We start from the raw sequence: 23,225 nt of genomic DNA, 5'->3' as shown, positions 1-23,225 counted from the left end.
GATCACAGCTTGAACAGTGGCTGAAAGTTCCGTCTGCTCATCAGTGGGGATAAATAACAATAATTCGATCTGAAACTGCTCCATTTACAAAAAAACAAAGCCCTTTATTACTGAGGCCACGTCTGACTGCTTTCCTTGTCTCCGTAGATTGTAAACTGGTCGCATGTGGCTTGAATCCAAGTTTACACTGATTAAAAAAAAAAAAAAACGCCTCCTATAAGTTGCAGTATGTTGTCACTCGGTAGCATAAAATGTATAATTAAACTATTATGATAATCTTTTTTTTCTGTAGCTGCTGATTTATCATGTAATATTATGCCTCCCCGCATAAATGCCAGCAAGCAGATATATTGTGTGAAGGCAGTTTGAATCTGATGTGTCTGTGAAACGCCACGTAAGTGGGTAAAGAAGAATAGAAAGAGATGGACGATAATATTGGCATGTCATTGGTATCAGCAGATATGAACTTAAAAATGAAATATTGGAATCACCCAACGTGCTGATTTTTGCCAATATCAAAGAGTCTTTTCAAGATAAAGTTATGTGTGGTAATACTCCCAGACAGGGGCAGATGCATTTTTCTTCTTGACTGTCCTATAATGTTATCCCCACCACTCACAGTCACCATCTGTCACAGCTGTAGAGACAGCCTTCTTGGTGGTACGTGCTGTGCACTTCATCGCCTCAATACAGCATCTCCGAATCACTTTTTTACAAGAAGAGGAGCATTTTTTGTTTCTCGACAGCATTTAAAATCATATCCGCTGGATTTCTAAATACCCCGGTATTCCATAATACCTTGATGTCACAATTAATATTGGTAGGTGTCATCATTTTTAGTGTCTGACACACTCTGATCTAAGATGGACTTTCCACTTACTGTCAATAACACAACATGAGAGGAAAAACCTCCATCTGTCACACATCAGCTCTTTCTGTTTTTGCACGGTTGCAGGAATGTTTTCTTTATGTTGTTGGGTAACATATGCCATTGCAGTGGGATTTGTGCCCTCCCTGTCCGCTTCCTGCTTTTTTTATTCCTTGGTGATCTGTCTTGACAGGAGACATAATAACCCCACAAGGGTCAAGGCCCCGTCATCAAGTGCTGCTGTATTTGTAACGATGGCTCTGTGTGAGTGAATCTGTGTGTGTGTATAGAATATATGGAGGGCTCTCCGCATGTCTGAGCTGCTTGTCACTACACATCAGCACAAACCCCCATGACCACTGGCAGATGGTGTGTGCAGTGTATGTACACATGCACACAGGGATGTGTAGTTGAGGCCACCACTAACAGCAGCAAGAGCATGCCTCGTCACCTCGAGACTACTTACATTCTTAACACATGGTTACATTATGCACAATAAGTTGTGTGATTGCATCTTAAAAATGCAGCGATGGAAGAAGTATTTAGATCCTTTCCTGCAGTAAAAGTACAACTACCACACTGTAGAAAGTCTCTTTAACAAGTTAAAGTCCTGCACTGAAAATTTCACCTAAGTAAAAGTAAGTATATTCAGGAAAAAGTACTACAACTATTAAAAGTACCCAATGCAGAAAAAAACACCCCCAAAACTCAAAATTGTGTAGAAAAAAATAGAAAATAATAAAAAAAAACACCAAAAAATAAAAATGAAAAGTATCCCCCTAAACTCCAAATTATTGTTTAAAAAAAAAAACAACAGCACATTGCATAAAATAATTTAGCAAATTAGATGGCAATTCATTTTCTGTCAATCGACTGATTAATAACAAAACATATTTTATTAATTCTTTTTTTATGCAAAAATTTTAATATGAAAAGTGACTAAAGTTGTCCGATAAATGTAGTGAAATAAAAAGCGCAATATTTCCCTCCGAAATGTAGTGGAGTAAAGTATAACGTGACGTGAAAAGAAAATACTCAAGTAAAGTACCTGAAATGTGTACTTTAGTACAGTACTTGAGTAAATGTACTTGCTTACATTTCACCACTGTAAACACGTCACTCTAACTCAACAAAACATGGAGTGTGAATCTCACGCACAGAAAGCACAGACACAGTCCGTGATGTGAAGGAAACATCCATGACGGATCTTTGTGCATTTAAAATATCTGTTAGATTAAGATTTTTAAATACTGGGCAGCATGATGGTGTTATTATCATATTTAAGGGACACTCGACCGGTTTTACACACTGACATAAGTTTTATTTTATAAAATTTATTAATGAAAAAAGGTTCTGTAATGTCATCTGTGGCTCTGGCAAAGTCTAAAAAGGTGCACTGGTCCTGAAATTAAGACCCAATAACATCAGAAGGAAGTTTGCACACTGTTATGAAATAAAGCTTTAACTCACACAGGAAAAAAGAGCAGAGGCGTCACATCACACAGCATAGATAATAAATGAGGAAATACGTGATTCAGCTTAGTGGGGTGACAGTGCTTACCACTTCCACTAACAATTTCCTGGGAGAAACTCTGGCCTGAGTAACAAACTGGGGGCGTGGGATTCAGAAGATGGGGGCATTTTTCAGGCAGGGAGGGGCTAACAAAGGGATGCTACAGTACAGGAAGTGCAGGATGTATGGCTGCATGATACACATCGTTTCGGCATTGACATTGCGATGTGGGCAATAGTCAGATCGCGGGGCATTCAGTGTCAAACATCGTCACAACTTTTTTTGCTATTTGATATGAAAGGAAAACAAACAGGGTCTCATTTTTCCTTACATTACCCACCAAGCCTTACTCATTACGACAGGTGGCCTTGTGGGTAAAGTGTATGTGACGTATTCTGGTGGGGATTGTTGTGTAAAGTGAGACTCTCCTGTGTGTGTCAGATCTCCAGGGAATGTACCAGGCTCCAAAGCCAATTTCTCTAGTGGCAAAACAGTTTCAACTACAAAGTCCGACATGTGACGCCGCTGGATTCAAAAAGACTTCTTCACATTGATTTACATTTGGCAAGAGACATCTGTAAATAGAGATAATAATAGTAGATCATGTTTTTTAGCATCATAACACTAACCATCTTCACTATAGAGATGCCGGACAGTAAAAACTACGGTTTGATTTAACATCATTTACTCTGATTTAAGGAGTTTTTGGATATACAGAGTTTAATGCTAGTGAGTGACATGCAGGCTCTGCTTCATTAATTCTCTCCAAATAAAGCTATTCATGTCATCTGGTGAAGAGTCCTGCATGCTTTCATATCGCTATTATATTGCATAGAAGAAGAAAAAAAGATTTCAAATGCCAGTTTTTCCAAATCTCCTGCAGCCAGTAGGATCCAGTGTTGGCAGCTAGCAGGTAACATCCAACCAGGCCTGATGGTGGTCGTGCTGTAGGTCATTCTGGTGGGATACAATTTTTTCTGACTTCCAACAGAAAAAGCACACACACAATCAGGCATGCATGCAGAAGCTCAGGCACATGCGCAGCCACAAATGCATGTGAGCACACAAGCAAACATGCATACTGACGCTGTGACGCAGGCACACACTGACGCCAGTCACAGCACTGTCAGATTGGGAAACAGAGCGAATGAACCAGCGAGATGAGCAGAGAGGAGCACGGAGAGATCAAGCCATGCAGAAGGAAAGAAGGAGGGAAGGAAGGGAGGACGGAGGGAGGGACGCTCTCCTATCACTGGCTCACACTGTGGAACAGCTACAGGGTACAGAGATGATGAGGTCTGACACACAGACTCTCTCCACAGGCTGCCTCGCCTTCCCCGCTCTCTTGCTGTCCTAACATTTCTCCACCATCCAGCTGAAGACAATTTAAAGAGCACGGACCGTGACGCGGGATCATATCTGTCGTGTGCAACCATTTAATCATACTTTGCCCCCAAATAACACCTCTGCACGTCATTTTTAATTATCTGAATGGTCTGCTCCTCATTGACCTCATGTAAAAAAACAAACAGTTTTCTCTTATTTTTGCTCCTATCCACCATTTGTTAAAGCTTTTTTAGTGACTCCCAGTGTTTTCTTATTTTTGATCTTCTCTTATGTAAGAGAATATTTTACTTTTGGTTAAGAGCACTCTTTCCAAGATAAGAGAAAAACTTCTCATTTTCATAATCCACAGATTGTTGCCCAGTGCATGGGAAAATAAGTTAGACATTTTAGGAACAGTTTAAAAATGTATGAATACCATATAATAAGATGCCTGTGATTATGTGATATTAGCGTATCAAGGTGCCAAATTTCGTATGTCTAATTTTACTTGAAATCATGTTTGTACGTAGATTTTTACGAACTCTAAATAAACTGTCAGTGAGTGAATGAATGAATGAATGAATGAATGAATGAATGAATGGACGGACATGTAGGTGATATTTCAGCATAATTATCATGACTGGATTAATACTACCAAACATGGTGCATAGATCCCAATTACTGTGCAGACAGTAACTATGCGTCCCTCTGCTGACCAGTGGTGGAAGGTAACTAAGTACATTTACTCAAGCACTTCACATTACTTGAGTATTTTAATCTCATGCCACTTTCCACCTCTGCTCCTCTACACTTCAGAGGGAAATATTGTACTTTTCACTTCACTGATTTTATTTGATGACCACTTCACAAATTAAGATTTTTGTGAAAAAAACATTTGAAAATATACAAGCGAAGCTGAAACAATTAGTCGATTAATTAGAAAATTAAATTGGTAATTATTTTTGTGATTGTGTAAGAATTTTTTTATGCAAAAAAAAAAAATCATTGTTCAAGCTCCTCACATTTATTACATGTATGAGGACTTGCCGCTTCTCCTTTTAAGCGTTTTTATTGTTATGATTCATTAAATGCATTAAATAAGTCAAAATAATCACATTTACTTTATTTAAGCAAATTTAAAAAACGTCAACTACAAAACTACAGAAATGCTTCGTCATAGAACGTCTTTGGTGTCTCCAGTCAAAGCCATGTCTTTGCACACGGCACAAAGCATGTCCTTATATAGCGTTTAGGGGGCGTGACTTATGCCAATACATGACATGATCGAGTGGGTTCATCATTGAGTGAGAGCAAATTTGGATAGTTCAGAACATTTGGTAATTCTGGAGTTGACTTCTCTTAAATTTTCCCTTAGCAGAAGAGAAATTCAAGAGAATGTTGTTGCATGAGGCCCTCTCTTTTACTGTAATTTGTTTCCATTCCATTATTTTCTCGCCTTTATTATTCCATTCTATTGTATCATTATCTCTCCTCCTCATTTCTATTCTAAATGTTCTATCATTTTCTGCTCTGCTGTGTTTCTTTTCAGTTTTGCTCTGCTGAGCTGGACAGGGCAGCCGCGCTCCCCTGAGAGAAGCCTCCGGAACTCCGGAAGCACGCTACCATTATTGCTTCCTGTAGTCAGCAGAGCTTACAAACAGGCAGGAGGAGCGTGCATTTGTATATTTGTGTGTGTGTGTGTGTGTGTGTGTGTGTGTGTGTGTGTGTGTGTGTCTTGACCCTAAAGCTTCCCTCAGTGGTGGGCTCCTCTGGCTCTCTCAGCTTATTGCAAACACAGACGGTCCTGGAGCCTTTCCGTCTGTACACAGGAACACACGCCCTTCATACACACACACATATGAACACATCCACTTCACACGCACATACATACAAACAGAGACGCACACATGATATCTGACATCAAAATAAGGTTGCAGCTCCACTGAATCAGGATGCATAGTCTCGCACACAAACGCGGAACAATATAAGTAATCCAAACATTACCTACTGAACTATGATTCTCCCCATATTTCTTATTCATACTCACAGAATAAAAGTCTTCAAAGGAAAAAGTTACACAGCAGGCAACATCCTTTCCCAGTTCGAATACGGGACGACTGATGAACTTCATTTGCCCCATACGTTTCTATTTATACCCCCGATTTCTTCAAAAGAAACTCAAAAGCCGTGCTATGTATGGCTTCTCTGTCCCTTTGTGTTGCTTTAAAACAATTGAAATAAGAGGCTAGCATTTAGGAATCCCAGAGGAATTATACATCACTGCTCCACAGTGTGTTTCATAAAGCGGAAACTAGGCCACAGACAAACAGGTGGTCAATTACAGATGTGTGCCAGGGTGTGTGTGTGTGTGAGTGTGTGTGAGTGTGAGTGTGTGTGTGTGTGTGTGTGTGTGTGTGTGTGTGTGTGTGTGTGTGTGTGTGTGCGCGCGCAGACAGCATGTAACTGCTGTGAGTTTCCATAATAAATGACTGGGAAAAAAACAACTTTAAAGGCCTCAAAGATCTTTCTTTCTCTATGACATTTAACCCTTTGGAACCTCAAGAAATTCGCTTGATTTCTTTCATAAACAGGGGAACAAGGCACTGAGTAATGAAAGAAGAAATTACCCCAAAATTAGCGAGAAATTAGTAACGTGCGTATCAGACTCCTGCCTGTTTCTCCAAACTAGGGGCGTGCCAACTGACATCTCCTGTATGTAGTGCACAGACTATAGATAAGTACCTCATACAAACCCACTTCAAAAAATCCAAACTATCCTCTGAAGCTATGAAGGCCAAGATCTGTTCTTTCTTCTTAAAATAATAACTTCCTGTACAGACCTTTCTGTCCTTTGCATCAACACTGCACAGTCATCCCTCCTCTTTCTACCTGTCCCTCTTCGGGCACCTTCTTACTCCCCCTTATTTGAACTTCACCACCATTTCTCTACCAATGTTTGGTGTCACACCCTTTTTCCCTCCACCTCCCATCCTCCTCCTCCCCCTCCCACGTCCAACCGCCCCCCTATCATCCCTTTAATTCTACTTATTTTATGTAGGGCAACAGCAGCCAACAGAGTGCTGTTTCGTGTGTGTGTGTGTGTGTGTGTGTGTGTGTAACTGACAGATTCAAACAAAGCATTTAAAATGTGCTTGTGTGAGGGAGGAGGTGGGGTGCCAGGGAAGTTGCAGCTTAAGGAATGCGGGCATGGGTGACCCCTGACCTCCTTTAGGGATAGCCATATGTGGCCCCGGCTGATGGTAAAGTCATACAGTGCAGCTTGTAATGTGATTGCTAAGGAGAGGAGAGGAGAGGACAGGAGAGGAGAGGAGACTTTTCTTAGAATTATTAGGAAAATTGTGTTTTTATGTTGATGCTGCAGTCCTCTGGTCTACTGCCAAATCAGCACACGCATAAAATAGGACAACACTAGCAGTCCAATCAGATAAAATAAAAAGAGTTGTGGGTGAGGGGACTTTGCAGAAGGACAACCTTTAGCTGCACCATTTCCACCACTGTGAAATCGAAAATGAACAGAATACATATGCCATAAAGGGCTGGGGTAAAAAAATCAATACTGCATAGAATTGCAATAGTTTCCGTGGCAAAATTTAATCAATACAAAGACGCCAAGTATCTTTTTTTAATCATATAAAAACTATTAATATTGCATAAACAATTAAACTTTTGGCAGCCTACTAGAGTAATAAAATAAATTGCTTTTTCAGAACACTGGATACAATGTGCTGCAATACAAATCACTGATGTGAGATGAAAAGAATGAAAACTTTTTTTTTAAACTTATTAAGTAAAACTTCTTTATTCTAGGAAGGTTTTCCTTCAGAGACAAATTTTGCAGCTGAAAAAAGGTAATAAATCCCAAAATATCACAATGGATTGTACTGCAATACTCGGCATATGGCAAAACATTTAAAAACGCAATAATATCGTATTGTGACTGAGGGATTCCCACCATTAATATCATTTATCCAAAACACAACTGATATTAAACTCATTACTCCAAACTTGCACTGTCATTCATCACAGTTACTTTCCAAGCTACCTCATAGCTCAATTTTGGATTACCACAATTACTCTGGTTTAGACAGAGTGGTTCAAGATTTAAAAGAGAGCTAGTGTAAATACATCACATGTACTGATTATTATGAGAGGAGAATGTCAAGTCTGGTTTTTCATCTTCGGTCTCTTAACTCAGAGTTGCACATGTCTGCAAACCTCTGCTTGAACTCCACTGAACCCTCATGGAATAACTGCCTCTTCAAGTGCATGAATGAAAAGCCTGAGTCAGCCTGCCCGACTGCATTGATTAGAAAAACTAGACAGTCCAGTTCTCAGCTGCTCACAACCCTTTATTTTTGATTTTGACATAATAAAAACGTGCTACAGCAGTGAGGCAGGAAAGCAGCAGTTTTTCAAGTAGCTTTGACACCGATATTTGACTGCAAAGGCTCACTAACCAGGGTGTTTTTCCTCCTGTCATGTTTAGATGAAGCACAACTTTTCCAGCCAAGCCCCTCTGGACCACTTAACCGCATCCTAAAAACTGAAATTATTCATCAGCAAGTTGTATGAATGCTTATTTACTTGCCAGTGAAGATGGTAACCGGTTGATAGCTAAAATCCAGAAATGATTATTTTCAGTAGATCTTAAGAGGTGCAGTTTGAAAATCTCTTCTGTCACATACTACAGGGTTAATCCACCAGGTTTCTTGTGGTATTTACAGAGGCCCAGTGCCACTGCAAGTAAAATATACCTGCAGTAAACATTGTCCAACTGAAAGCCACATGGGTCAAACTAGGTGAGTAAATCAGTAAGCTAAAAAAAGTTAAAAGGAAATATGTTCAGAAATACAAGCTTTTGCAGCATGTTATTTCATTGGTTGCCAAACTTTCTATTGTGTATTTTACATATTAAAACACATAGTTCAGGGCTGTTTTTTTTCTTAAAGGTCCATTGTGTAGGATTCAGGGGGATATATTGGCAAAAATGGAATATCTATTGAAATAATCACCATGTTGTATCTCCATGTTTCTAAAGTAGCCCAGAATGAACAAACCAAACACTGGCTACCATAGTTCACAGCCCCTCTGCAACAAGCAGTGTCAGATTAACACATTTATTTATTTATTGATATGTGAAAGTGTTTTTACTGGTTTAAATCGACGGGTCTTTTTTTGTTTTTCCGTGAGAGAGAAACCTCCACAGATAATTCGTCTCCTGGTAAAAACCTCCCGAGCACAAAAGGAATTTTACCAGGAGAAGTTTAAGCTGGTTGCAATCTGCAATTCTCAACACTACAGATTCTACTATTCCCCCTAAAATTTACATACTAAACCTTTATTGTTAGCAGCCGTTAAAAAAACAAATAAATCTTAGTTTAATTATGCAACGTATCATCACGCAATGATTTTCATTTGACATCTTACCAATTAGCACCCCTATCAGTTAGGTTAGGCTCAGAAAAAGACATTTTGGTTGGTCACAACGGTACAACCTCTACTGAATTTGTTTCTTTTTATACAACGTGCCCTCACTTCCTCCTTTGCTCCCATCATATGACGGAGGGCAGCCTGCAGCGCGTAGGTCACGTGATCACAGCCTCCTGGCTCACAACTGTGCGACTTCTATATGTATTACGGTGCATTGCTTCTCATGGGTTTAATAGGAACAGTGAATGAGAGCAGCCTGCTTTATATCAGCCACTTAAACTTGTCATAGCAGAGAAGGCACAGGTGGAACTAATAGCATTAATGAAGGCTCTGGCCCAGCAATTACTGCAGTGCAATGCAGCGATTAATTACATTATTAGTTACACCTGTTTGATGAGGCAACATGTCTCGTGTGAACAAGGTTGACTCAAGCATAGATGTGAAAGGAGAGCTGCCTTAAACGTTTTTTTAATCCAACCCTGCCAGTGTGGGCTAATTCTCTGAAATTCAAGGAAGAAAAGGGTGTCAGATCTAATTTTGACTGGACCACAACACGAGAGAAGCCCTTTAAGACTTCAGCTGATCACGGTTTCCATCCTTCTGTGTGTTTTTTTCCTCTCCCGTCTCAATGTCTTTAACTGTCAGTATGGTCTGTGAGTTCATTATGCAAATGATAGTCATCAGTGCCAGGGAGACGCCATTTACTTACACAAAACATACACACAGAGCCATTCATAAAACCCAACACCTGTCGCAGAGATTCCTACTGATTCAGACACCGATAATGGAGACTGACAGTCATTTTCAGCAGCAGCTCTTTGCAGCTCATTCCGGTCAATGTCACACGTCCTTGTTCACAATTGCAATATCCACATCCACCTCTCTGCCCCTCTCTCCTTCTCCTTTTTAGCAGCTTTTTTTCTTTTTCTTTAATGTTAGTTTCTATGTTCAGCTATGCTATTTTCTACCTTTCTTTTCCTAGGTCCCCCCCTCTTGACCTTGCCGACATGCATTTCCTGCAGCCGATGAGCCCAATTAAGCTTCAGTAGAGCTTCATAACACTCATGGTTTCTATTCAACAATTTTTAAGAGAAGATTATTATTAAGTTTATTCATGTTGAAAGACACAAAAGGTGACAAAACCATGGTAACCTGGACTAATGCATGTAAGAAAAAAGCTGCTTTCTCACTGCTGGATATTCTAAAGAAGTGGTGAGAGTTATATAATGCTTTCCTGACTGATTTTCCACTGTATACTGTAGTGGTTACAGGTGGGCAAGTTGGGGGAGAGACAACTACACTCCCCGTCTATAACGTCCTCTGTTAAAACACCCTCCAGCTAGAAGCACATTCCTCTAATCAATGTGACCCCCACAAAAGCATTAGCCCCTGGCAACTACAATTGCTCAACTTCCAAAGAAGTTTCATTAGACGATTTACAAGGACTGAGTTTAGTGTTCTGTGGTTCTAACTGTAAAGGCTATGGAGAGTTCCAAATAATTATTTGAAATCATCCAAAACAAAGTAAGAAACAAACCTATTGTGTGCTTAAAAAAAACACCCAAAATGTGATGTTTTCACCCTCACTTCAGTGTTTGTATTGACTAATAATCCCAGAAAGAAAACCTTTGCATAAACACTTTTATCCGATTACGTCAACAGCATTATGATCATAGCCGCTGTGAACAAAACCACAGAGAACACACACCCAGCTTTGTCCTCAGGGCATGTAAACGCACAGGCTGACTTCCCTTGATCGTTTGAATTTACATATAGCACAAATGTCACTGTGGTGGCAAGCGAGCAGTGGTGGAGAAAAGCCACATTATTTAAGGGTTTCCTGCTTTCCACTAACACGGCAAGTAAAAACTCGCTGCTCCTCCGTAAATTCATGAACACAAAACATAACGGCCGATAAATATTAATTCAACTGTTTATTTTGTATTGCTATTTACACTTTTATCTGGCTCAACCACACATCCGTCTGGACATAAACCACCACACGAACCATCTCCTGTTATATTCTCTCTCAGTGTTCAAGTTGTACTGCAAAGCAAGAGTCCGAAGGAAAACTTTAACCCACAATGCGACTGCTGAAACAAACATTACCCTAACAGCACACAGCTGGTTCAAAAATTGATTTATTCACTGCTTATAACATTTGCATTTCTTTTTTTTCATCATACAAAGCTTTATACTAAATATGTGATAAGTCTGCATCTACATCTGCAGGCAGCAGTGAACTGAATGACATTTTCTACATTCCTTTGCTTTTACACTACCTTAAAGGTCCTATATTGTAAAAAGTCCCAATTCCCATGTTTTTTGTTGCTGCTGTTTTTGTTGTTTTATTATAAAGTAGGTATAGGTGCTATCTTAATACTGTTAAAGTATCAAAACGCTTATAGAGAAATGCACACTCAGAATTAAGAAACTGTGCCTTTAAACAAGCCGTCAGGACTTCTGTGAAGTTGTGATGTCACAACTCTACTATGTAATGGCAGAAACTGCTGTTGCAGTGTCGTTACAATCATTTCCTTACTGAAATGACAGTGTAGAGAAGCTAAGCGGGCAAATGTGTAAGACCTGGAAACACTGGTCAATCTTTGATGACCTTTGATCTTTTTTGGGGGGGAGGAGGGGGCTGAAAGAGACAGACGCTAAAACACAGTGCTTCAGACAGAGAGTGAATACAGATATATTCAGGCTGACAATATAAGAAGATAAATGTGTTCTTTCAATATTAAAGCATGTAAACATGTTTGACTAGAAACCCCAAATACATGTATGAAAGTGAAAATGAGCATAATATAGGACTTTTAATTTATTTAAACTCCACAAGGGTCCTTTACAAGAAAAAGCAAAGTGACAGTACAAGTCAACTTTCCCTGGACTAATAAATTAGCTTGAGAAGAATGAAATAATATCTAGGCTTGAGGAAACGGACAGTGACTTTTTTATAACATTAGCTACTGTCCCTACAATGTAGAGGGACAAAATTAAAGGAGTTTCGAAAGAAACAGCTAAACCGAACACACAGCTTGGAAACATTAGGGATGTGGGACTGTGTTACTTCATTTATATAACAAGAAAGGTTCTCTTCTCTAAAACAATACGCACACACACACACACACACACACACACACACACACACAGCAGCAGCAACACTCACCCCGATGCGCACACAGAAAAACAGAAAGCAGAGAAACAGAGATGCAGGTTTGATTAAAGCAGCACATTCCCCTGATTTTTTTCCTTTCCTGCTGACGCTGGCACCTTTAAATGTTAGCAGGGGTCGTGTTCTGAGCACGCTGCAAATTTCCACCCGCATTCACCTCAGCCCTGCACATTCCTGCCCCACCGGCAGGGAGGCCAGGTGTTCTGCACCAAGCACACACCCCCTGCTGCGAGAAAGGCATGCTGCAACAACAACTCAGCTACATGGCTGAGGACTGCAGCCACATTTACACCTGATGGAAACAATAATGTTTGCAATAAATTATCATAAAGAGATTTATTGACATATTTCAAGAAACATGTATTTTGACCTTGGACCTTTTCTGGGCTGGTAAACTGACTAGTTGAGATGATGAAACATTAATCAATAAGCATTTGACATTTGCTCTCTTTCACCACTCAGAAGCACAGTGGTGATTCAGTCTGTGCTTCTGCTGAAACCGTCTCTTTGTACCTGCAGTACATGATGTCATTCCTCTGATAAATGATAGACATGGAAACGATCAGCTGACTTGTTGGTTAAATGTTGTTACCCTCGTTAGCTGGCTCAAGCAATTCTAGTTGGTTAAAGTTATTATTAACTTCATAGATATGTTTTGTAATTGGATTAACTCGAAATTTATTTTTCTAAAGATTAATTTTCTTAAAGAAAACTGTTTACAATGAATGCTAATTTACTTTTATTTTGTGAGTTTAGTACTCATGTTCTGTAGGATAATGTGCAATGTTCATAATGCAAGGTGAAAAGCATTTCAGCATTGCATTTAAGTGCAATTTGGTCATAGAAAAATATGATTAACTATTTAGAATGGCTTTTATATTATATGCAATATTTTTCTGACATTTAACCTTATAGCAAGGATGTCAACCACCAAGAATATTTTTGACCGGTTACACATGGCGGACTATAGGTTAATTTTTGCTGCTCTTAAGTTCACTGCACTACGCTCAACCAGATCGGGTAGGAGACGGCGGGCCACGCTGACATAGTGCTCAGAGGCCCACCCTCGGTCCCAGCTAGCCTTGGCCACTCTGCACTGTGCTTCAGCTGGGTTAGTTAGGAGCTAACTCTAGCTAGCGGTGTTGATAATTCGGCGATTATGACTAGCAATGCCAAAAATTCTAAAATAAAATATCCATATGGCGTTCTTTAACCACCACTCTCAGGAAGTGCGTAAGTGTGTGTTTAACAGTGTGTAGGATCAATAAGCAGTAAGTTAATCACGCTCTCATCATCATGGCAGCGTTAACGCTCCCTTGACATCACACACTATAAAGAACAATGCACACATCCACACAAGCAGAAGCATACACATTCACACGTGTGGGAGAGATGATCTCGGCTTTTGCATCTCAACGGTTTGAGCTTATAAGAACTGTGTGAGCATGTGTGAATACAGTAACCTAGGCGATCCGGCAACCACACGCACACATATTAACTGCTATTAATTATCCCACGTTTCCATGTTATCTAGAAAAATCACAGTTAACTAGAAGGATCACAATCCTCCACAACAAAGTCTTTATTTGCAGGTGTATAATACACTTAAACTTAAAGGATTTTAGCGTCAAAAGTCTTGCTCGCTGGTCTTTTGTCAAACTGGGTCAAAGTGTGAAGTGTGAGCATCAGAACGGCATGATTTTATTGAGCATTTGCTGAGTTGGGCGTCAACACCCCGAACATTAACAGTAAGAATGGAATTACACAGCTTTAAGCACTTTGATGCTGATCATGTGAAAGCAGCTCTAGCTCTTGCCTAAATGCACTCATACAGGTCTTTCCTGTAAACGAACCTGATTGCCATCAAGTATGAAACTATTCACTATTCTGTATTATAACTCAGCCAACTTGAGTGCAGTGCAACAACACAGATTTGTGTGTTCAAGAAAAGAGAGTTACTCTAGTTTCTTTGGAAGAAAAGCAAACTGCTGCTACAATGACAAATGGACCAGAATAAATTGCTAGTACAATAATAGCATAATAACTCATAAAATAATACAATCAACCAACTGAAAGTGTTACTCTACACTGTGTTTCTTCAGATCAGGAACAGTGTGGAGAAGTGTAGTCTGTACTTATGCACCCTGTGCTTCACAGAAATCACAACGAGGTTAAAGGGACAGTTCAGATTTTTTTAAGTGGGGTTGTATGGGGTATTTATCCATAGACAGTGAATAAAAGTACAAACAGTGAATGTAAGTTGGCACGCCTCCAGTTTGAAGAAGCAGACTGGAGTTTGACATGTAAGCTAGGCAATGTACTGCTGTGGAGGGGTCAGCAACAGAACACATTTTAGCCACTTAAAAAACCAGTTCGCCACCTGAAAACACTGTCAGTTTAAGTGTACGCTACATTAAGAGTACTTTAACTGCTTTATCTTAATTTCAGACAGGGATTTCCAACGAGGAATAACAACATTATTGCTCTCTTCACTGCCAGACTCCATTAAGAACAACAATGATTTAACATTGCTTAACACAGGAGCCGCTGGTCTACTATGACAAATGAGTTAGTTTGTGTGATTGTGTGACTTTGGTGTTTATTACGGCTAGTTTGGATTCACCAAATTAACTAACTCGTGCAATCAGTGGTGGGCCAGCAGCTCCAATGTTCAGCAAGCTAAAGTCACAGTTTTTCTAAGTGGAGTCTGGTGGCTTGGAGGACAGCATAGATGGAGAAATGAGAAATTCCTCGGCAAAACAGGCTGTTTGACAGAAAGGTAAAGTGGTGTAAACACTTAGCGTATACTTGAGTGTAATACAACAACACAGATTTGTGTGCTTAAGAAAAGTGTCTGAAAAGTCTGAAAAGATATGACTTTTTTGGCAGCTAAAATATGTTTTGTTGCTGACCCCATCCACAGCAGTGCGTTGCTTAGCTTCCGTGTCAGACTCCAGCCCGCTTCTCCAAACTGGGGGTGCACCAACTGAAATCTACCATATGTAACACACTGACTACGGATAAGTACCCCATAGAGCTCCAGTTCAACTAATCTGAACTATCCCTTTGATATAAACACATTCATATTATGCATGATTTTGACTGTAAAGTAACAAAAGTTTTCTATCTCCTAAAACAGACAGAGATAGGACAGCATGTGACAAAGTCATGACGACTACATGATGGACTTGATCCCCTGCACCCTAAGGATAACCTTTTTTGAGTATTCTTAGAAGCTATAGCTGTTCAGGCCGCAATACTTAAACACTAAACCAACCAGAAGTCATCCCATCAAATTTCAACCCATCTCGTTCATTACCTGTCTCCCCTAATACTGCTCAAGCTTTTTTTTCTAAGAAGGCTTTGATATTCTACTCTTGCTTCTTGCTGAGAAACAGAATTATACCGGTGCTGACATTTAAAATGAGAGCTAGGCAGCGAGTAGCTGAAGAAAGAGTACTAGGAAAAGGCTTTTATCATCAGCCTAATCCTTTAGAGGCAATACAACAGGCATTTTCCTGGAAGCTCTGCACCTCCTGCCGCTGATTGGAGTTTTACTCAAATGTGTTCATATTATCAAAGTAGCAGCGTCTTCAAAAGGTCACTTGCTGAGGCACTGAAAAGAGATTGCCTGATTTGCCTGATTCATTTTTCACATTTTAACAATGAGTTCTCAAGGTCTCTGTGGAAAAACTACAATACAGTCTAATCTGAAAGCCTATTGATATTATAGTCATTGAACAAACTGTGGAAATGGTGAAGTGACAGAATGACACACTTTGATACACAAAGAAACTAAAAATATAAGAAAAAATAAGCAGGGAAGTAAAAGACAGCACTTTAATTCCCTGCATGGATGTATCTAAAGGGTTCCTACCTGCAGCTAGAACTGTACAGTAGTTTATGTTAATTCAACTTATGCACACACACATTTGCATCATTACACAAAGGCCAAACCTGATCCTTCACACGTGTCAACTGAAGGCTGTTGGTAAACCAACAATATCCAGTGTTTCCCACAGAGTTAAAATCTATGTGTGGGAATTGCAGAGGGGTGTTCAGCAAACTTCCCATTTTTTGATCTTGTGTGTGTCCCTTTTTTTAAAAAAAATAAATAAAATTGGACATTTTTTTAGGGTTTGGAGCTTATCATGAGCTCTATCTTTCCTCAGCACCAGTTTGAGGAGTTTGAGTTGCGAATTAAATAGTTCATCTGTCAATCCGGTAAGAGCGGATTAGACCAATGGACAAGAGGAGCAGCTGCTACAGAGGGGAGTGAAAGCAAACTTTTAGACCCAGAGCAATGAATGGTTAAAGCCTCATTCTTGATGCACAAAAACCCGCTAACATAATATATGGCTTTATAATGTAATCAGAATGTGTACACATACACCCAGGCCAAAAGACTCTGCAGTAGACACGGGTATTCACTGCCTCGGGCTCCAATTGGCATTGATGGAAACAATACCCAGGTGAATGCACTAATTTCAGCTTGTTAACCAGCCAGATGCAATGACCTAAATACTGACTAAATACTGTCCATCTCCTCCTAAGCTGCGCTAAAACATCTATCCAACTTAGTCTGCACTGAGTTTGAAAGAGAGATACAATATATAAATAGAAGTAACCAAAGCAAAGTTTTCACAGACCTCTGTCCATGCTGCTGTTTACTGTTTACCTCCAGTCTGTCCATCACATTGAGCAGACACACCAAAACAATTCACACATATACACACACATATCTGTCTGCTACAGGGCCGTGTATGCAGCTCTGCTCTCTGGGCAATGGAAAAACAGTCTATAGCCTTTTTTTTAGCAGGTTTACCCCTGTGGGAAAAACCTACATGCACACACTAATTTTGGTGGTAAAGGGCTATAATTTTCACTTTCACTGCCTCTGACATTCTGCTGCTCCATCTGTGCCCAGAATACGCTCTGCACTCAGAGATGGTGGTGCAATGAATAACAGAACAGTTTATATATACCAATAGCGCTGAATGGTCCAGCTCTGAAAATATAACATCAGCACGTGGCAGCAGGTGTTTTAATCGTTACAGGCCGCCACAACTTAATGAATGTGTTTGACACCCTGATATCTCACAATGCTGTGAGGATCGCTTACCTTTGGTCATATACCACCAAACACATTAGCATTAAACACACTCTGTCTCATTCACACTTACATAGCCACAAACACAAACTCATACACAACATCTGCTACGTTAAAACGTATGAGCATTAATTGTCTAGGTGCCTTCAGTGCAAATGTTCACTTCTGAGAGAAACAGTTTTTGCCTTCATTACGTTTTACAGAGCTGTATCTGTGTATCCAAAGTGTGTGTGTGTGTGTGTGTGTGTGTGTGTGTGTGTGTGTGTGTGTGTGTGTGTGTGTGTGCGCGTGCGTGCGTGCATGCGTGCGCACCCACAGATGGGACATACTGTAGGCTTACAGAGTCTGCTCTTTTTTGCTGATGAAAAGGATTCTGCTTGATGCATAATTCAGGAGACTTGAAGGTCTGCGTAAGTTTCACACTACGCCACACCTCCCTCTCCCTCTATGATATTTTGTGATGACTGCCATCTTTTTAAGACAGAAAGACTTCAAGGGCAATCACTCTGAAACAAACGACAGCCTGCTTACAAAAGTTTAATGTACAGCTGCTAGAGCTCAACATGTGTTCGGTCAACCACATCGTATGTCACATTTCTTGTCAGATGGCAGTGTGGTTTTGACCTGCTACGGTTCACACCCAGAAGTTACAGTTTTTGGGTTGTGAGAAACAGTGTGTGGCTAGCAGTACTGTGAATGCTCAAGATAAAAGGCCTATAAATTACCCAAAAATTTATTCTATAAATTAATAGTTGATTCAAGAGTGGAGTGAGAATTAAACAACTTGATTGAATGTATTAAATGGCTCATGTAACAAGAAGCATGTGTGTGGGAGAGGTGTTAGGGGATGTCTCTGTACCACTGGTTGTATGAAGAGGTGAAGCTGAGGAGATGGAAGTGGGTGGAACACATTGTGGTTGGTAAACAGGGCCATAACAGGAAAGCGTGGGCCCACCTGACAATCACCTCGCACAGCCTGTACAATGTTTCCACGCTGTAGCAAATAAGGTCAGCTCACGGTGAAAAAATACTGAGACAGCAGTTTTATTCTGATGCCTTCAGATGTCTTTCAAAAGCTTTTTGCAACTTTGAAAACTGAGCAAATTAGTTTCTTTAGAACACATGGAGGAAAATAAAATGACCAATTTGGCAAGAAATGTCCCTAAAATTGCAAGAAATTAGTAAAGGTGACAATAAAGTTACCTTAAAAATCATTTTTTTAAAAAAAAGGGGAAGATTATTAGAAAATGATTCAAAAAATGGGGGGAAATGTCCAGAAAACTATATTTCTAATTACAATATTTAATATTTTTTGTTTGTTTTGCTTATTTTCTGGTCATTTTCTTACACCTTTTTCTTTACTTTTTTTCTGCTAATTTTTGGGCCATTTCTTGTTAAGTTGCCCATTGCCTTCTTCCATTTGTTTTTGAAAGAAATAAAAAGCAGCTTGCTCAGGTAAGGCCACATATGATAATGTTATGGTTTCATGCCTTTGTTGTACACATGGTGAAAACATTCCAAAATATCAACCAACTGCCTTTCCAAATTAATATATTTGCACGTACAAATATATTATCAAAACGGTTTCATTAGCCACATAGATGCTGTTGGAATTTTGAAACATTCTTAGCAATTGCTTTAAGGTTGACTCCTTAAATTTCAGTTTTAATGCACATAAACTACTGTTCATGTAGCTTTATACAGAAATATATGTAGGTTATATATTTGTGATTGTGTTACCAGGCAGATGGCATTTCTGACCTGATATACAACCTCAAACCGGGTTTCACAAACATGGGTTAAACAGTGCTTGATTTAGCCTGTTCTGCATTAATCTGATTTTACAAAAGCAGATTAGTGCAACCCCAGACCTAAGTGAGGGCTTAAATGAACTAATGAAACAGATTCAGCTTCAGAGTAATGCCGTACTGTATTGTGGAGTATAATGTTAGGAAAACTGACTGAAGCACAAGGGGACAAAAAGCACAAGAAAGAAGCAGACGCACACTTGCGTGGGTTCATACAATTTTGATGTTGTAAAATCAAGCTGAAAAATGATATTTAACGGGGCAGTATGTATTCTCCAATGGCTATTATGTTAGCCTTTTTTCACATTTAACAAGTTCTGTAAACATCTTAACTGCATGCAATTTGAGGCCATTTAGAGTTCTGACTAGGACTGCATGATATGAGGATATATGCGATAATGTTGTTTACTATCATAATACAATACAAGTGATGAATAAACAGATATAAAGTGTACTGAGTAGGCTGCTCAGGAATCTACTTTTGTTAGATGATGTATTGTCCCTACAATAATTACGATAAACAATATGATTGTAATTCTAAGACCACATTATGCAAGAAATATCAGCATAATAATGCAAGTACACCTGTCCCAGAGCAATTACCTTTTAATTTGTAAGAATAATATTCAGACATTGGAAATGAAATTTAAAAAAATATTTTTTTTATATTTTTAAAAAGGAAATGAACACCTGTTAATACATACAAGCCAGTAGGGTTGCAACAGTATGAGGCTTTAATGGTACAATAACTGTCTTAATAAATAATTCTGTAATATCATGATATCATGACACCTCAATATTTTCCATCAGTTACAATGACCCTAAAAGAAATGAAAATAGAACGGCTTTTTTGAGTTACACAAACATTTTATTACTATAATTAAAACTTGAAATCATTTTTGTTAAATGTTAGTATGTTTAAAAAGTCTCCCTTTTGAAAAGAACTACAATAAAGGTGAGATTACCCATCCAGTCGGGGTTTTTTTGTAGATAAACACATGTACATGATATGATTAACCGTAATTTTCATACTACTGTACTCCTTACAACCATAATACTGCTGCATTTCTTTAAAAAAGTAAATATAAAATTATAATACCTTTGTAGAAGTAGCCCATAGTTACACAGTTTGAGATTTAATACAAAAATTGACCAACAAAATGAAAAAAAGTGATGCGTCCTAAACTAAAAGACAAGTTTAGCAGAGCTGAAAGGACACCGCAGTCTCCATAATCTTGTGCTGATTTTTGCTGTTGAATTAATGAAGTGGAGGATGAAGCTGACGGAGGTTAAAACTACAAACAACAGACATTTTGGCCAGGGGTTGGCGAGCTAACGTCAATCCTAAATTGCAGCTGAAGGCTTCCAGTAAGCTACACTGTGTCGTCTTTGAAGTGCTATTTTATTTTTCTTTGGGCATGCGCAAATAGGCAGGCATGGAGAAAACATAAAAAGGTATCATTGTTGAGTCCTAGTCTATAAATTATCAATAAAAACCCTTCTGCTTATTCTCTTAAATGATCGACATAATGTCCATATATCATACATGAATAACCTTATTATCATGACAGGCCTAGAAGGCGTACTCAGTTCTTCCGTTGTGCTGACTTGAGTATATTGCTAAAATATAAGAAATTGCTTGTTGAATTAACAAAATAAAAGGAAATAATGTCCTAAATCCTTTTCTTGAATTTTTCTGAATTAAACCAAAAAGACACACAAAAGGTACTTTTTTGTACTCTATTTCAACTGACAACAAACCCCTTAGTGCCATACTGCAGGCACAGAGATGTGATATCATGCAAGTTTACATCGCAATGATGACAAAAAATTAAAAAAAAATTTTTTAAAAAACTGAACCAGTGTGGCAAGTTTAAGTACATAATCAGATGAACACCTGCTCTTGTCATAATCTTAACTCTTGGTGAAATCACTCAAAATGCTTTTCTCTTGTCACCTTGCACTTATTGAGCATATACACAAAAGCATCTTTCACTTACAACCAGCAAACACAGCTAAGTTTTTCTAGAATTTTAGTGTTGTTGGAGTTGATAAATAAAAAAGTGCTTTTGTTACAATCCCGTTATCACCTCTAAAAATCTGTAATTGTACTGAAAAATGACAAGTCAGGATATTCCGTATCTAAACAGGGACAGTCCTCAACTGTAGCATCTGAAATTGGTCCTTTAACACCCTGCGGACCAACCCTAACAAACTATAAAGTTAAATTATAGCTCCCGCTCACACATTAACCTAGCAACTGATTAACACTGGCTCAGCTACTACTGTGAGCGGCAGCTATAATTTAACTTTATAGTTTGTTAGGGTTGGTCCGCAGGGTGTTAAAGGACCAATTTCAGATGCTACAGTTGAGGACTGTCCCTGTTTAGATACGGAATATCCTGACTTGTCATTTTTCAGTGAGAGAGGGAGCAGAGTGGCCGTGAGTCAGCCAGAGCCAGCCCCCTGCCTCACGCTGAAATCAGAGAAACCACAAGAATGTAACAGCTTCTGTTATTATCCCTCCCTGCTGCCTCGCTGCCTGATAGCCTGCCCCAGAAAATAGCAGCGAGGCTGACTGTTTCTCCCTTGCGCGCTCTCTCTTTTACACACACACACACACACACACACACACACACACACACACACACACACACACACACACACACACACACACACACACACACAATCTTGTTCTCATGTTCTCATCTCTGACACACACGCAGATTCTCTCAGGGTATGGTTGTCCATTTTGCGCGCTTTTCTTCCTGCACACACAGTATATAAGCTCATACGCACACACACACAGGACCTGACAGTGCAAAATCACATAGACTGCAATTTGTTTTTCCAACTGAGAATTGCTGCAAACCCAGCGCTGTCAGACACATAGAAACATCTAGACCAATGCCCACAGAAAAACCACGCTGATGCAGTGCATAACTAGCCAGCAGACACACAGTAGCATCGATCAATCAACTGAAAGACTGAAAGACTGGCACATTGATGGACTGTCTGATATATTGAGATTCAGCAACTGTTTGTGTCACAGATCAATGCATGAAATAGACACTTAAATAAAAATAAAATAGAAATAATAAAAAAGCAGTATATGAATAGAAATATATAAATTAAAAAATTAAAAAATAATAATTTATTTTTTTATATAAAGAAAGTCTTGAAATAAATCATATAATAGGAAATGACTTAATATAAAACTGTATATAAAACTAAGGGTACGGGTATGGTACCGTACATTATTTATTCCACAATACGGAAGATTATTTTGTCCAAAGTAACTAACAATAAGTGCCTTATTCACAGCTTATTGCATCAAAATAAAGCTGCAGAAAGCCTCGTGTGTGGTGTTCACTGTTGTACATTTCTGTGTTACAGGAGGCTGACTCAGCAGCTCCTCAGCAAACTTTTGGGCGACAGCTGTCCTGTGGCCTTGTTCCTTTCCCGTGCAATTTCTCTTTGCCACTGTGAGCAGGCTGACGTCCGTGGGTCTCATTGTCACGGCAGGAACAGACACAGAAAAGAGGCTGTTGTAGAACTGAACTAAAATGTTTTAACCAGCTAACATGTGACCTAGTAGCACCAACCAATATAAATACATACATTTCTGTTGTCAAGTTAGCCTTAAATAGCTACAATATGGAAGCTCGCATTGGTTTAAAGGGGAAGTATGCCCATTTTCAAAATTCATACGTGACGTAACATTCATTCATGTTATTTTCTATGGTCTGAGACAGTCGAAATATTAGTACACATGAACAACTCTATCCCAAAACCAAAGTACTTAAACTCAAATTTGTGATCACATCAAGTACAAAGTCTGGTGCTGCTCCCTGGACAATGAATTGGGAAAGATCACAAAGACTAGAGAGATCTTATTCCCTATGACATCTTCTCTGGTTTCCGGCTTTGAGAGAAAATAGCTCATATTCACAAATACTGAACTGTCCAAG

At 39.2% G+C, this 23,225-nt stretch overlaps 1 protein-coding gene across 1 annotated transcript in view; it reads right to left on the bottom strand.

The window, feature by feature from the left end:
• The window catches only part of ptpn4a (protein tyrosine phosphatase non-receptor type 4a), an 88,862-nt gene that overhangs the window by 53,806 nt on the left and 11,831 nt on the right, over nucleotides 1–23,225 (bottom strand). The window lies entirely within an intron of this gene.

This window comes from Plectropomus leopardus, chromosome 10, assembly GCF_008729295.1.
Source record: "Plectropomus leopardus isolate mb chromosome 10, YSFRI_Pleo_2.0, whole genome shotgun sequence".
Lineage (NCBI taxonomy): Eukaryota > Metazoa > Chordata > Actinopteri > Perciformes > Serranidae > Plectropomus > Plectropomus leopardus.
Note: the sequence above shows the minus strand (reverse complement) of the source record. Positions and strands in the feature narration are given on the sequence as shown.